This window comes from Ambystoma mexicanum, chromosome 2q (genome assembly GCF_040938575.1).
Source record: "Ambystoma mexicanum isolate Mex_15411 chromosome 2q, UKY_AmexF1_1, whole genome shotgun sequence".
In the NCBI taxonomy this organism is placed as follows: domain Eukaryota; kingdom Metazoa; phylum Chordata; class Amphibia; order Caudata; family Ambystomatidae; genus Ambystoma; species Ambystoma mexicanum.
The window spans coordinates 1,257,882,463-1,257,895,011 of NC_090924.1; the positions used below are offsets into that span (position 1 = coordinate 1,257,882,463).

Here is a 12,549-nt window from a genome sequence, read left to right on the forward strand (position 1 = left end):
ACGCCAGACAAATGGGGCGCGGGACCCAGACACACAGGCTTTTGGAAGAACACACACATAGGTCCATTTAACAGACCCTTGAGTAGACGGGGATCGCCTAGTGCCAATAAGTGTGACGGATGTGTTAGTGGGTCTAGTGTTTAACCGGGTGCATGGGTTCGTGTTTTGTGTGTGTAATTGTCCGTTACAGCCCTAGTGTACGCACAGTGCATGTGTCAGTGTTTACCAGGGGAGCCGACTTATGAATTTTACAGGGGGGTGCCCAAATATAGTAAGTGACATCACCAGCAGTTATATGACCACAACTTGGTGCGAAGGGGTTGGGGAAGGCGCAGAACAGTGGAAACATTGGCTAGCATGTACTGCACATACTAAAATCAAGTAAGAAGGAGGTTTAAGCCTTCCAGTTGCATTCCAGTAGGCCAACACTGCCCCTACTCCACCCCTCTATAATCATCCAGGTTGTAGTAGCCCTCAAAAGGCAGAGCAACACAACTAGGATGGGAGAACAAAATGATATCCCATCCTGTCAGTGTGTCAAACCTCAGAGCAAAGACTGTGCGTGTGCCTCCTACCTTGGAACACAGTCTCACTAATTTGGTGCAAATCTCGCAAGTGGGTGCATGGGAATCCCATGCGTGTGTGTGGGCTGCAGACCCCGGATCACATGCTCACTTCTTCATTGTGAAACTCTGGTAAAGGCTCTTTGGGCAAACATTCAGGATGGGTCTCACACCTTTAAACAGTGTGATATATTGAGTGGGCACCTCACTCCTTGGAGCATAGTATACCCGTTGCTGGTAATCTCACAACTGAACGTACGGTTTCGCTCTTGGTCATCTCAGTGGCCCCATGTATATTAATGGAGTCAGTCTCCCATCTGGGAAGACAATTATATTTCTGTTAAAAAACTCTGAATTCTCACTCCAGTTTCCAGTTTCCTCGATCTATAGATCCATACCATATTTATTCATTGTGTGTGCAGGGGTGATAACTTGTGGCTCATTCTTTCATTAAGGAGAGATAAAGGGGTAACATCCCCTTGTATGTGGGATCAGGCTCATTTTGCCCCATGGCCCCTCACTGCAGAATGAGTGAGCAGGTTTTAAGACTCAGCTGATTCTGCTATCCTACAGGCTCACGCCTTCTATCCCTTGCCCATCACGTCTACCAACATTCTGAGCGCCAGTTTATGTACAGCAGGCAGCTCGGGACATGCCTATTGGCAATTGAATATAGCCAGATCTACTATTTAGACACTGGGAGAGTGCCATGAACCCACATTGGTGGTGAAGAAGCACTCAACATACAGAACACAAACGGTATAGTGTTGCAGTCCTGCTGAGAAAAGACAATTCGGTCTGTTTAAATGTAAAGCGGTGTGGCTGAGAAGTACACACACTGTGCCATTAAAAGCTCTGGTGGCTGGAAGTGCTGCTTCGGTGGCATCAAGAGTATGAAATTCCCTGCGGGGTAGTGTTGGTCATTTCCTATTGAAGTGTAGCAGCCCTATTGAGAAGTGCCATTAAAAATGAAGCTGTCCAGTAGGCTAGATCAGTGCTGCCCCATAAAAGGTGTAGAAGCCTCTGTGAGAAGTGGCAGTACTGTCCCAACGGTGAGAAGTGTAGTTTTTTCACATTGACTATGCTTAAGCACTTTGGGTTATTGAATAGTGCTGCTACATTCTGAGTCATTCCCTCCCTTTAAATATATTAGCTCTTGTATAACCACAACAGTGTTGAGTTATTCTGATGATGATGAAGATGATGTTAGACTTGCTCAATAGTTCTGGTTCTGTATCCTTCAGATCTTCAGAGTCTCTGGAGGATAGCTCAGGGGCAACGTGCTTGCCTTTGAAGCAAGACGACACCTCGGTCCGCGGAACACAGGTTCAATCCCTCGGTCCACGCTTAGAAACCTCTGGGTATTACGCAGATTATAAATAACCAATTAAAATAAACATAAATAAATCTGCTGAGAAGTGCGGGGGCCTTGTCAATAAGAGTGTAGCAGCTCAACTGAGAAGTGCTGATGTTGTCCCATCAAAAGTATAGCAGCTTCACTAAGATGAACTAGCATTGCCTCAACAAAAGCATAGCATTACCACTGAGAAGATTCAACAATAATAGAAGACCTGTTAAGCGAGCTTAATGAGGAGTACCAGCATTGACCCATTTCAAATATGACAGCTCTAGTAGAAAATAGATTACACAGCCCTGCTGAGAAGTGCTGTTACTGTCTCTTTAAAAACATAGAAGCCCAATAGCTCTGTACCATTAGGCCCCGCAAGTACTGTCCCATTGAATTCTATTACAGTGAACAAGGTCAACAATATAGCAAGGTCCATATTGGGTTCTATGTGATAATTCTGCATTTTGAAGAACAAATACAAAAAAGACTGATTTATTTCGGCCGATTTGTGTGGTCTTCAAAAGGCCGAATGATCACATTCTACTGCCCCCGACCCCACTAACCCCCCCAAGAAGGTGATCCCACCTCACCCCACCCTCCCACCCGCTGTTCCCTTCCTTAGAATTCAGGGGAGTTACCTCCCTCAACATCTCCATTCCCCGCCCATAGCATAGCATTCACCCTCACCACGTACACACTCAGACATGTAAACAGTCTCATTTGCACTCTCCCTGCCACCTGCCTCCGCAGATGCAATGCAAGAGGGGTGCACAGATGTACAAATACATCCAACCCAAAAAGAGTTTTAGAAATTGAGGGACACTCTTGCTTTGCATCTGTGCCTCCATTTCTAAAAATCGTTTTGGGTTGGGTGTACCTCTACATCTGTGCACCCCTCTTACCAAGAGGGGTGCACAGATGTACAAATACGCCCACCCCAAAATGATTTTTAGAAATTGAGGGACAGACTTGCTTTGCATCTGTGCCTCCATTTCTAAAAATCGTTTTGGGGTGGTTGTCCTCTACATCTGTGCTCCCCTCTTCCCAAGAGGGGTGCACAGATGTACAAATACGCCCACCCCAAAATGATTTTTAGAAATTGAGGGACAGACTTGCTTTGCATCTGTGCCTCCATTTCTAAAAATCGCTTTGGGTTGGGTGTACCTCTACATTCGTGCACCCGGGTGCACAGATGTAGAGGTACACCCAAACCAAAACGATTTTTAGAAATTGAGGGAAAGATACAAAACAAGAGCCTCTTGTTTTGCATCCGTCCCTCAATTTTTAAACATTGTTTTTTACCTGGCTTTCACCCGGGCCGCCAAAGAGAGACACAGTATGGATGGAACAAAGGGCCATCCATACTGGGTCTCTTCTCTCCGGCCCGGGGGGGGTCTCAGCCCCAACTTCATTCTGCCGGCGGGTGCCCGCGCCCCGGAGCACCCGTGTACTCGGCGCCCCTGGTATTAAGTGTGCAGTGTGTATGACACAGACTCAGGAGCTTGCCCACAACACTCACGATTTAACAAGGAAGCTTCATAAGACTGCAGTACTTCCGGGTCTTCTGTAAGCAGTCTGCTCGATGAAGCAGGAGTTGCTTGCTTGTGCAAGTGTGTGACAAGCTTCAGAACAGAATACTCCCAACAAGATCTGTCTTGAAGCCGAGTTATCCAATGTGTGAGCAACCCATGTTTTAATTAGACCTGACCGTAGAGACATCTTTTTCTTAGGGTGGGTAATGTGACCAAATAAAACTGTAGACCCTACTTCCATTATTCTCTCAAAAGGGTTTCCTATTGACTCACAATAAGACGTGTTTCAAGTTAACATTTCTGGACATACTTATATTCCCACAATGCTCTTTGCTTGTATGAAAATCACGCGAATTGGGTTGTATGAAGAGATACTGTATTACGTGACCTGGCCTGGGAGCAAACAGCCCGAGACCCCACCCAGTCCTCCTCCACGGCCGCACACCCCCAAGGAGGAGGGGGTTCCCCCAATACATTTTTCCCATTTCCAGCGCTGAGTATGTGCATTTGACAGGATCACATGTATGTAAACACGTGTATGCAGTGTAGACGCACCCGCATGGCGAGTGTGTCCTGGGAATAAACATTTCCTTGCATCAGCACTCCTGTTCGCATGCGTCTGCCTGGGTATGTGTTGGTGCTGTCTGTGCTCAAGTTTGCGCAACAATCCGTTTTCTATATTTTCTGAAAGTGTGTGAGCCTCTCTGCTGACAATGAGCAAGGCCAGAGAAACAGTGGTACAGGTGCTGCTCATTCACAACGGTCTACATGGGTGCATGTAGACCGTTTTAGGGTGCATGTGTTAGACCACTGTGCTTTACCAGAGAAGAAATATCTATTTGCATATCAGTCTGGTCCAGCCTAAAACACGATCCAGCCCCAGAATGCCAGGCAATTCCTCTCTTAGCAAGAGTGGTTCTGACTTGTTGGGCATAGCTAGCAAGTTGCAGCTGAGTTGCAGCATCTCTCTTGGCAAAGCGAACAATAGGTCTGGCCATGTACAGAAGAGGGAGTCAATGTGGCCAACCCAGGGCACAATAACAGCTGGGCATGTCTGAAGGTAGGTTCACCGTGCACAGGGCATGTCGCTAGCACATGATTTCTCCTAGATCCAGTTGCTGGCATATGGGTTTTCGCCTTCCACTGAAATGGCATCAAGAACTTTCCAGACGCTATCTTTTCCGCCTCGGAACCAGCTATTGGTGTCTATTGGCTTCAGTTGCGTTGGCATTTTGCCAGTCGATTTTCTCTTTGATGTGTTTATTTAAGGTGATGTACACATGCACTAGTCACAACAAACCCCTGCGGAGTATGCAATACAAGAAAGGTAAAACCATTAGGCCATTCACAACTATAGGGTGTTACTTCAGAGTTCGAGGAAATGCACCAGTGCAGTCTGAAAGCTGGGCTCGGCTCCTGACTGATCTTGGTTATGTTACTGGGATTTATAACATGCACCTCCGCCCTGTGCATGGCCTCTGGCGGATCTGAAAGAGGGGGGGGGGGTTAGTGGGGAGAGAGGGAAAATGCAAGCTATCTTTGCTGTTGACCAAAAGCGTGGGTCTGTTTCTAAGTGGCCTCTGTCGATAGCATAGAGCAGCGAAGTGCAAGTTGTACTCCTCCCCGCACCCTGCCCCACCTTCTCCGCCCACAACTCCCGTGATCCCCCACCGTTGACTGGGATGGCTAGGACTGATGATAGGAAAAGATTGTCTAGTTCAGTGTTAAAAAAAGAAATCCATATTGTGCAACTGGATCGAGGAGACACCATTTGTGACCGTGCAGCTAGAATGTGGGTCAGGGCTTGGAAAGGTCGTATGTGTTGGAAAGATCGTATGGGACCCAAAAATAAACTAGGATGTTTTCTCATTTTATTTATTCATCTCATAATGTGTTTTTAGTTCTTGTGAACTTTTCACATATAGGATCAAATTCCTCTTTAAAATTGTTCAGATCAACATAAACCTCCAATCCATGGTCTTATGACAATAATAAAGGAATCAAAATAATATACTACATCAATAAATATCCAATGTCACAGGTAACACCAACTGCACATGTTCATTAAATTAAATTACACTAAAATCAATAAAAACACAGTGCATCTAAAAACATAAAAAGATCATGATTCAATTCTCAAATCGTGCAGTAGCCTGTGTCCATATCCAGTAAAGTGCTATGTGCAAGGAGGGATTCCCTGCGTTCAAACAGTATACCCAGAATGTACTGCTTTTCATCATAACATAGTCATGTGCATGTTTGTTAGATAGAATGCACTGACGTCCGTCAGTGGAGCTCATTCTTCATAGAACGTTCCCTTAGGAGCGTTAAAGTTATTCCTGTCCCGGCGGCTTCGCTCTCCGGGGGCCTACAATAAAGCTTATGGTCAAAGCTTACACTAGTATGCCTGTTTACTACAATGGCAATGAGGAATACCTGACAAGGCCCCCGGAGTCAGCCCCACTGTGCCGCCGATGAGTACTGCGCTCCGCAGTGTGAGAAACCCTTTGCAAACCGATAACGAGTGCCTAGCGATGTTTTGGCTGCCACTACAGCCTTCCCTGCCCGCTTCAGGAAGATCGTTGGAGGCGACGCAGGTAGGAGGAGATTTGCAAATATCATGGTCCCGCCGGCGCGCTGTGTATAAAAGCATCTTTCGAATCGCTAGCCAACGGCGGAAGCTAGCGATTCGAAAAAGGGACCTTAGGGCGTCACATTGCGTGCAGCCATTTTAATGGTTGTGATCCCGTTACCATGACAACGGGGATACGGAGAGAGCACGGAGCGTAGTGCGAGTGCCGTCCGTTTATAAGCAATACGAAAAGACTCTGCGGTTGCATTTTGAAGCCTGTGAAGAGCCATCAAGAGGCTGGCAAGTGGAATGGGAAATGTCCATTAATAGGAACGTCTGTGAAAACACAAATTCAACCTAAACGCTATACGACTCAACGTCGTGTGCGATTACAATTATTCTGCATACTATCTGAATTGAGGACACATATCATTTCCTCTTCAAGCCTTGCATTGTACACCGAACTAGTAAAGCCAGAGCTGTGTGCAATTGTGCTCAATCCACATAAAATCTACATTGGCGGCACAAACCACTTCGTGTTCAAGTCTCACATTGTGCACAAGTAAGGACTTTGCCAAACAGAATTTCTAGTACTGCTGGTGCACTGCACTCTGAGAGTTACTACCAAGCCCACTGACAGAACCACATACGGCCATGCAGAATGTCCCGCCTCTGACGGAATTCCTTCCATGTCCCGGAAACCCTACATGCCCATGGGAGCAATGGATAGACAGCTTCCAAGTATACCTGAGGGCCATTGGTGGTAACAAATTCAACGATGACCTCAAGGAAGCAACCCTGCTAAATTGCACTGGAGCTGAGGCCCTAAGGATATTCAGGGCACTTCCTGATCCCGACAATGCAGAAGGAGATGGTAACCACAAGTTTGAGAGTGCACTGGCCAAACTTACCAAACACTTTGGAAATAAAACCAGTGTGGTTCTAGAGAGATACAGATTCTTCTCCAGGAAGTTGAAGGGCGAGTCAATCGACACCTACATAACGTCCCTTAGAACGCACATGTCGACCTGCAGTTTCACTGGTGTAGGAGACAAATATCTAAGGGACCAGCTGGTACTGCATATTGCCGATCCACGGATACAACAAAGGCTATGGCAGACAAAAAACCCATCATTGGAACAAGCCACTGAGATAGCGAGAAGCATGGAGCTGGGGGATAGCTGCATGAGGGAAGGATTTGACCAAGTGGGGAATGCAGAAGTGAAATCCATTGAAGAAAACATAGGTGAACCTTTAGTAGCACTCGTGAGAGGAACGTCCACATATGCCTCGAGACCCAATTCCAGGAGAGGAAGAAATCCAGAGTATACCAATCTGAATCAAGGGCGCTGCCAAAAGTGTGGCTGGTACAAACACAATGATGGCAACAGAGAATGCCCTGCGGCTGCCGTTGAGTGCTACAGATGTAACCAATTTGGGCACTTTGCAAAGGTCTGTAGGAATACACGTGGAAGATCTAGCAGGTTTGACAGGTTCACTAGAAGACCATTCGCCAGGTCAACGAGAGGCACTGTGCGAATTGTTGAAGCTGACCAAAGACCCGATGACATGCTAACCATCAACCAGAGAAGTCCACCGATACAAATACTCACTGTCACATCCCTACAACAATCCAATGGTCCCTGGGTCAACATGCAAATCAATGGCATATCCTTGCCCATAATGGTAGACACCGGATCCCCATATACCATGGTGGATGTAAAGACCTTTCTTGAAGAACTGTCTGGCAAGATGGAAGATATACGGAACACTGTAGTACGAGCGACAGGTTATGAAAAACCCCCATATACATCATTGGCTGTACATGGGTAAAGCTCATGTTTCGCGACAGACAGACGTACTACAAACTTTTCATAGCAAGGAATGGCTCATCTGTAGTTGGTTGGGAGGAGCAAGCCGCTCTCCATGTGAGAATTCACGCTGGAGAAGAGACCCCCATGTTGACTGTATTGAACGATAATACTGACATCAAAGCGGCACTGGCGAAACAATTTCCCAAAGTGTTTAGTGGAAAAATTGGGCTCCTGGAGGGTTTCCAACATAGAATCATCTTGAAGAAAGGTGCCATTCCAATAGCTCACAGAGTTTGTGGAGTTCCTGTGGGAACTAAAGAAGCACTGAGAAGTGAACTCACGCGCCTATGCAAACAGAACATCATACAACCCATTGAAATTTCAGAATGGCTTGCTCCGATAGTGCTTGTGAAGAAACCTGATAACGCCATAAGAATGTGTGTCGATCTGAGGGACCTGAACAAAAACATCTGGATTGATAGGCATCCCCTTCCGAACATATCGGAACTATTAACAGACATGAAACCGGCCAAGTACTTCAGCACACTGGACCTATCCTCGGCCTATCATCAGATTGCCTTGGAGGAAAACTCAAAAAGCCTCACCTCATTCATCACTCCAATGGGGGCATTCATGTTCAGGAGAATGCCTTTCGGACTCGCGTCAGGTGCAGCAGTGTTTCAGAGGTTAATGTCACATCTGCTTGGGGGCTTGGAAGGTGTACATTGCTTCCAAGACGAAATCCTCATCTCAGCCATCACGGAGGAAGAACACGGCGCAAAACTCATGGGTATATTACAAGTGATCCAAAAAAGCAGCCTCACTTTAAAGTTAGACAAGTGCAACATCAAATGCAACAAAGTGTCCTACCTGGGTCATTCCATAGACGCCAAGGGCATCAGCCCCAAGAAGGAGCTAATGGATACCATACTGAGTATTGCGGAACCAGAAAACAAGGATCAATTGAGGAGCTTCCTTGGTCTGATGGAGTACTACTCCAAATTCATAGGAGATTATGCCAACAAAACCAGAAACATGAGAAACCTAATGAAGAAGGCAAATAGATAATGCCAACAAAACCAGAAACATGAGAAACCTAATGAAGAAGGCAAATAGGTTTGTGTGGTCTGAAGAATGTAGAGTGGAGTTTGAAGAAATAAAGTCCAACATCAATCAAGCGCCAGCCTTAGGAATGTTTGACTACAAGGCCAAAACAATCATATCGGTGGATGCCAGTAAGAACGGCCTTGGAGGAGTCCTGGAACAACTACAAAATAAGAACAAAGTGACAATCACATTTGTGTCTAGAGTATTGAGAGGAGCAGAACTACATTATTCCACAATAGAGAGGGAGGCGCTTGGAGTGAAGTGGATTCTACAACACTTCAGGAACTTAATTTGGGGACTACCTATCCTACTCAGAACAGACCACAAACCAGTAGTGCACGTCCTCCAGTCCAAAACACCCCACCTCAAATCACCAAGAATCAGACGATGGATCCTTGATATCATGCAATATACCCTCCAAACATCTTACACTCCAGGGGCACAGAATCAAGTGGCTGACTGCTTCTCCAGATTATCGACGATCAACCACGATATTGAGATGGAATGCCAAGACGGAGACATAATTGCTGCCATAAATCCGGCCATTCCGATAGATGAATGGAAAAACACAAGCGGCGCTGATCCTGAACAACAAGAGATTAGGAGAGCAATAGTCAATGACTGGAGGGGATCGTGTCAAAATATGACAAATTTCATACCCATCAAGGAAGAAATATCCATGGACGAAAGACACATCTATAGAGGCGATAGGGTAATCCTGCCAGTACAACTCAGGAAAAGATTACTTGACTTGGCACACAAGGCACACCTAGGGAGAATCCTGACAAAGAACAGAGTAAGAAGTAACTATTGGTGGCCAAAGATGTGGAAAGAAGCAGAAGAAATTGTCAAAAATTGTTCTGCCTGTGCCGCAAGCGACAAATGCAAAGTTCTGAGAAAAACACCATTACAACCAGTTGAAAACCCGACAAACGTGTCTAAGCTAGCAATAGACATCATGGGCCCATTTGAAAACCTTGAAGCTGCAAAAATATACATCATAGTGCTTGTAGACTACACCTCTAAATGGACAGAGTGGGGCATATCAGAAACAAGCATAACCACAAAAAGATCACAGAGTTCCTGACAGATGTGTTCAACAGAGAAGGAGATCCCAAAGAACTGGTCTCTGACAATGGATCCCAATTTACGTCATAAGTATTTCAAGAGTTCCTCAGAAATAGTTCAATTCACGACATAACCACATCATTATATCACCCAATCTCCAATGGACTTGTAGAGAGAATGAACAGGCTAATAAAGAGTGTGATCCAATTGGCCATAACAAACACATTCCGGTGGAGGGAAACACTCAAAGAGGCATTGTGTGCATACAAGACAACTCCACATACCACCACCAACATTGAACCGTTCACCATGATGCGAGGCAGGGTCGCATGCAATCGACTCAGACCAGCATGGATCTTCATGGACACTGGGGAGGCAAAGATAAACATGGACCATGTCCAGAAGTTGGTGAAAGAAAAACAAAGTAAATACAAGACATACTACGACTCGAGAAACAGAGTAAAAGAGATGACAATCCAAGAAGGAGACTGGGTGTGTGTCAGAGAGCAAAAAAAAAACACTCAAAGGTGAATCTAGTTTCAGGTCCCCGCAAAGGGTGGTGAGCTGTCATGGCAAATCTGTGGTATTGGATGATGGGAAGAGATGGTCTGGTGATGATCTAGTGAAAATAGAGAACGATTTCAACAGACCAAGCACCAGGAAAGACACACAGTTGGAAGACAATACTCAGACAGAAGAAGTATTCCACCAAGAACATGAAGAAGATGACAAGTTCCTTGATGCGAATGATAAAGGCTCAGTAGCTGGAGGCTCCGTTGGTGAGGCTCAGTAGGTGGAGGCTCAGTAGCTGGAGGCTCCGTTGGTGGAGGCTCAGTAGGTGGAGGCTCAGTAGCTGGAGGCTCCGTTGCTGGAGGCTCCGTTGGTGGAGGCTCAGTTGGTGGACTTTCCAGAAGGAATCGGAGGGTCATCAGAAACTACAACAGTGACTATGTTTATTATTAGAAATGCGTACCACCGCATCCTTTGTTTCAGGAACAATTGTTACTGTTATTTTGTCACAGTTATTTCTATCCACTCTTAGATTGTTAAAGCAGTTTCTTTCCTTTCATTTTCTTTTCTTCTTTCTTCTTCTTTACTCCATTTCACATTTTCTATCCCCTGCTTCATATAAGAAGGGAGATGTTAGATAGAATGCACTGACGTCCGTCAGTGGAACTCATTCTTCATAGAACGTTCCCTTAGGAGCGTTAAAGTTATTCCTGTCCCGGTGGCTTCGCTCTGGGGGCATCAATAAAGCTTATGGTCAAAGCTTATACTAGTACGCCTGTTTACTACAATGTTTTCTTATAGAAGCCGCCCGTGATGAATGGCTGAGCTCTGGAAAGACAGACCCCGCGCATGCGCACAGTGCACCGTGCACTGTTTCCCGTTGCGTGTGCAAGGTACTGTGGTCTGTGGAATCAATCTGTCGCAGTCATTTAGCTGGCACTCTGGAGCTGCCCATGTGCTATATTTAGTGCCGCCTGCCAGGTGTATGGAAAGCAGGTGCCTCTTTAAAGCCTTCTCCAGGGGCCTTCCCAGAAGGCCTGTGCTGTTTCCAGGCCAGGGAAAAGCACGCGACTGCCAACGCCGACCCCCTCCCCCGCTATCTGCGCAGCATTAGGTGCAAACCTTGGGTTCTAAAAAGTTTCCCCATGTAAGCCAGGCACACGAAGGGATCGCTTGCTGTGGGCGGCAAATCAAACATGGACTCCAGAGTAGAAAATAGACTTCAAAGTCTACCAGCCCCTCCTCAGAAACCGTGCAGGCAGCATCTGACAGCGACTGATACCAGAGGGGAAGCCGGTGCCAGGCACAGGACGGTCTGTGGGTGTCAAAAGCCGGCGGCGGGGAGGAAAGGGGGCAGGATTCCAAGGTCTGGCCTCCTTGCTGCCCTGCCTCAGGTTATCCACTTGGCTCGGCCTCCTCTTCTGCGGCGGAGGAGGGGGGGGGCGCTAAGGGCATCATCAGAATTCCACAGGAGGCATTGATTCCGGACAGACTCCTCCCAAGCCCTCCGGCAATTCACTGGTTCTTTTGCCTGGCATGCGACTGACAGGAGGGTACTGGATGGCATATTTAGGGCCTGATTTACAAAATCACTTTGTATGGGAAAACCTCATTGAAAAAGGCTTTGTAAATCAAGCCCTTGATATTCGGCTGAATACTGAAAAGTTCATCAAGTTTTCGCCAAAGCCCAATAAGTTGTTTTATTTAATAAATCAAGTTGTAAACGTGCAAAAAGCTTTTTCCCTTAAATGAAAGCAATATTTTAAATCTGCTCCCGTGTTTCATTTATTTCTCTTCGTTTCATTCATCGCGTCACCACTGTGGCTCAGTGGGCTAATGCATCCACTACAGGTGCCTGTGTTTGGAATCACTGTCACAGGTTTGAATCCCCGCTGGTCCACTCAGCCCTTCATCCTTGATAAAATGAGTACTATTAAATTGGGTAACAATAAACATCTGTTATTAGCGCCAAGATGCCTCCTTGGGGGTGAACGTGTGCTTTACAAATACGACTGTTATGCTATTATAGAAGACG

The 12,549-nt window shown here is 46.2% G+C and overlaps 1 protein-coding gene across 3 annotated transcripts in view; it reads right to left on the reverse strand.

Annotated features, from left to right (window-relative positions):
- Nucleotides 1-12,549, reverse strand: part of NHSL2 (NHS like 2) — a 1,544,548-nt gene that overhangs the window by 548,792 nt on the left and 983,207 nt on the right. The window lies entirely within an intron of this gene.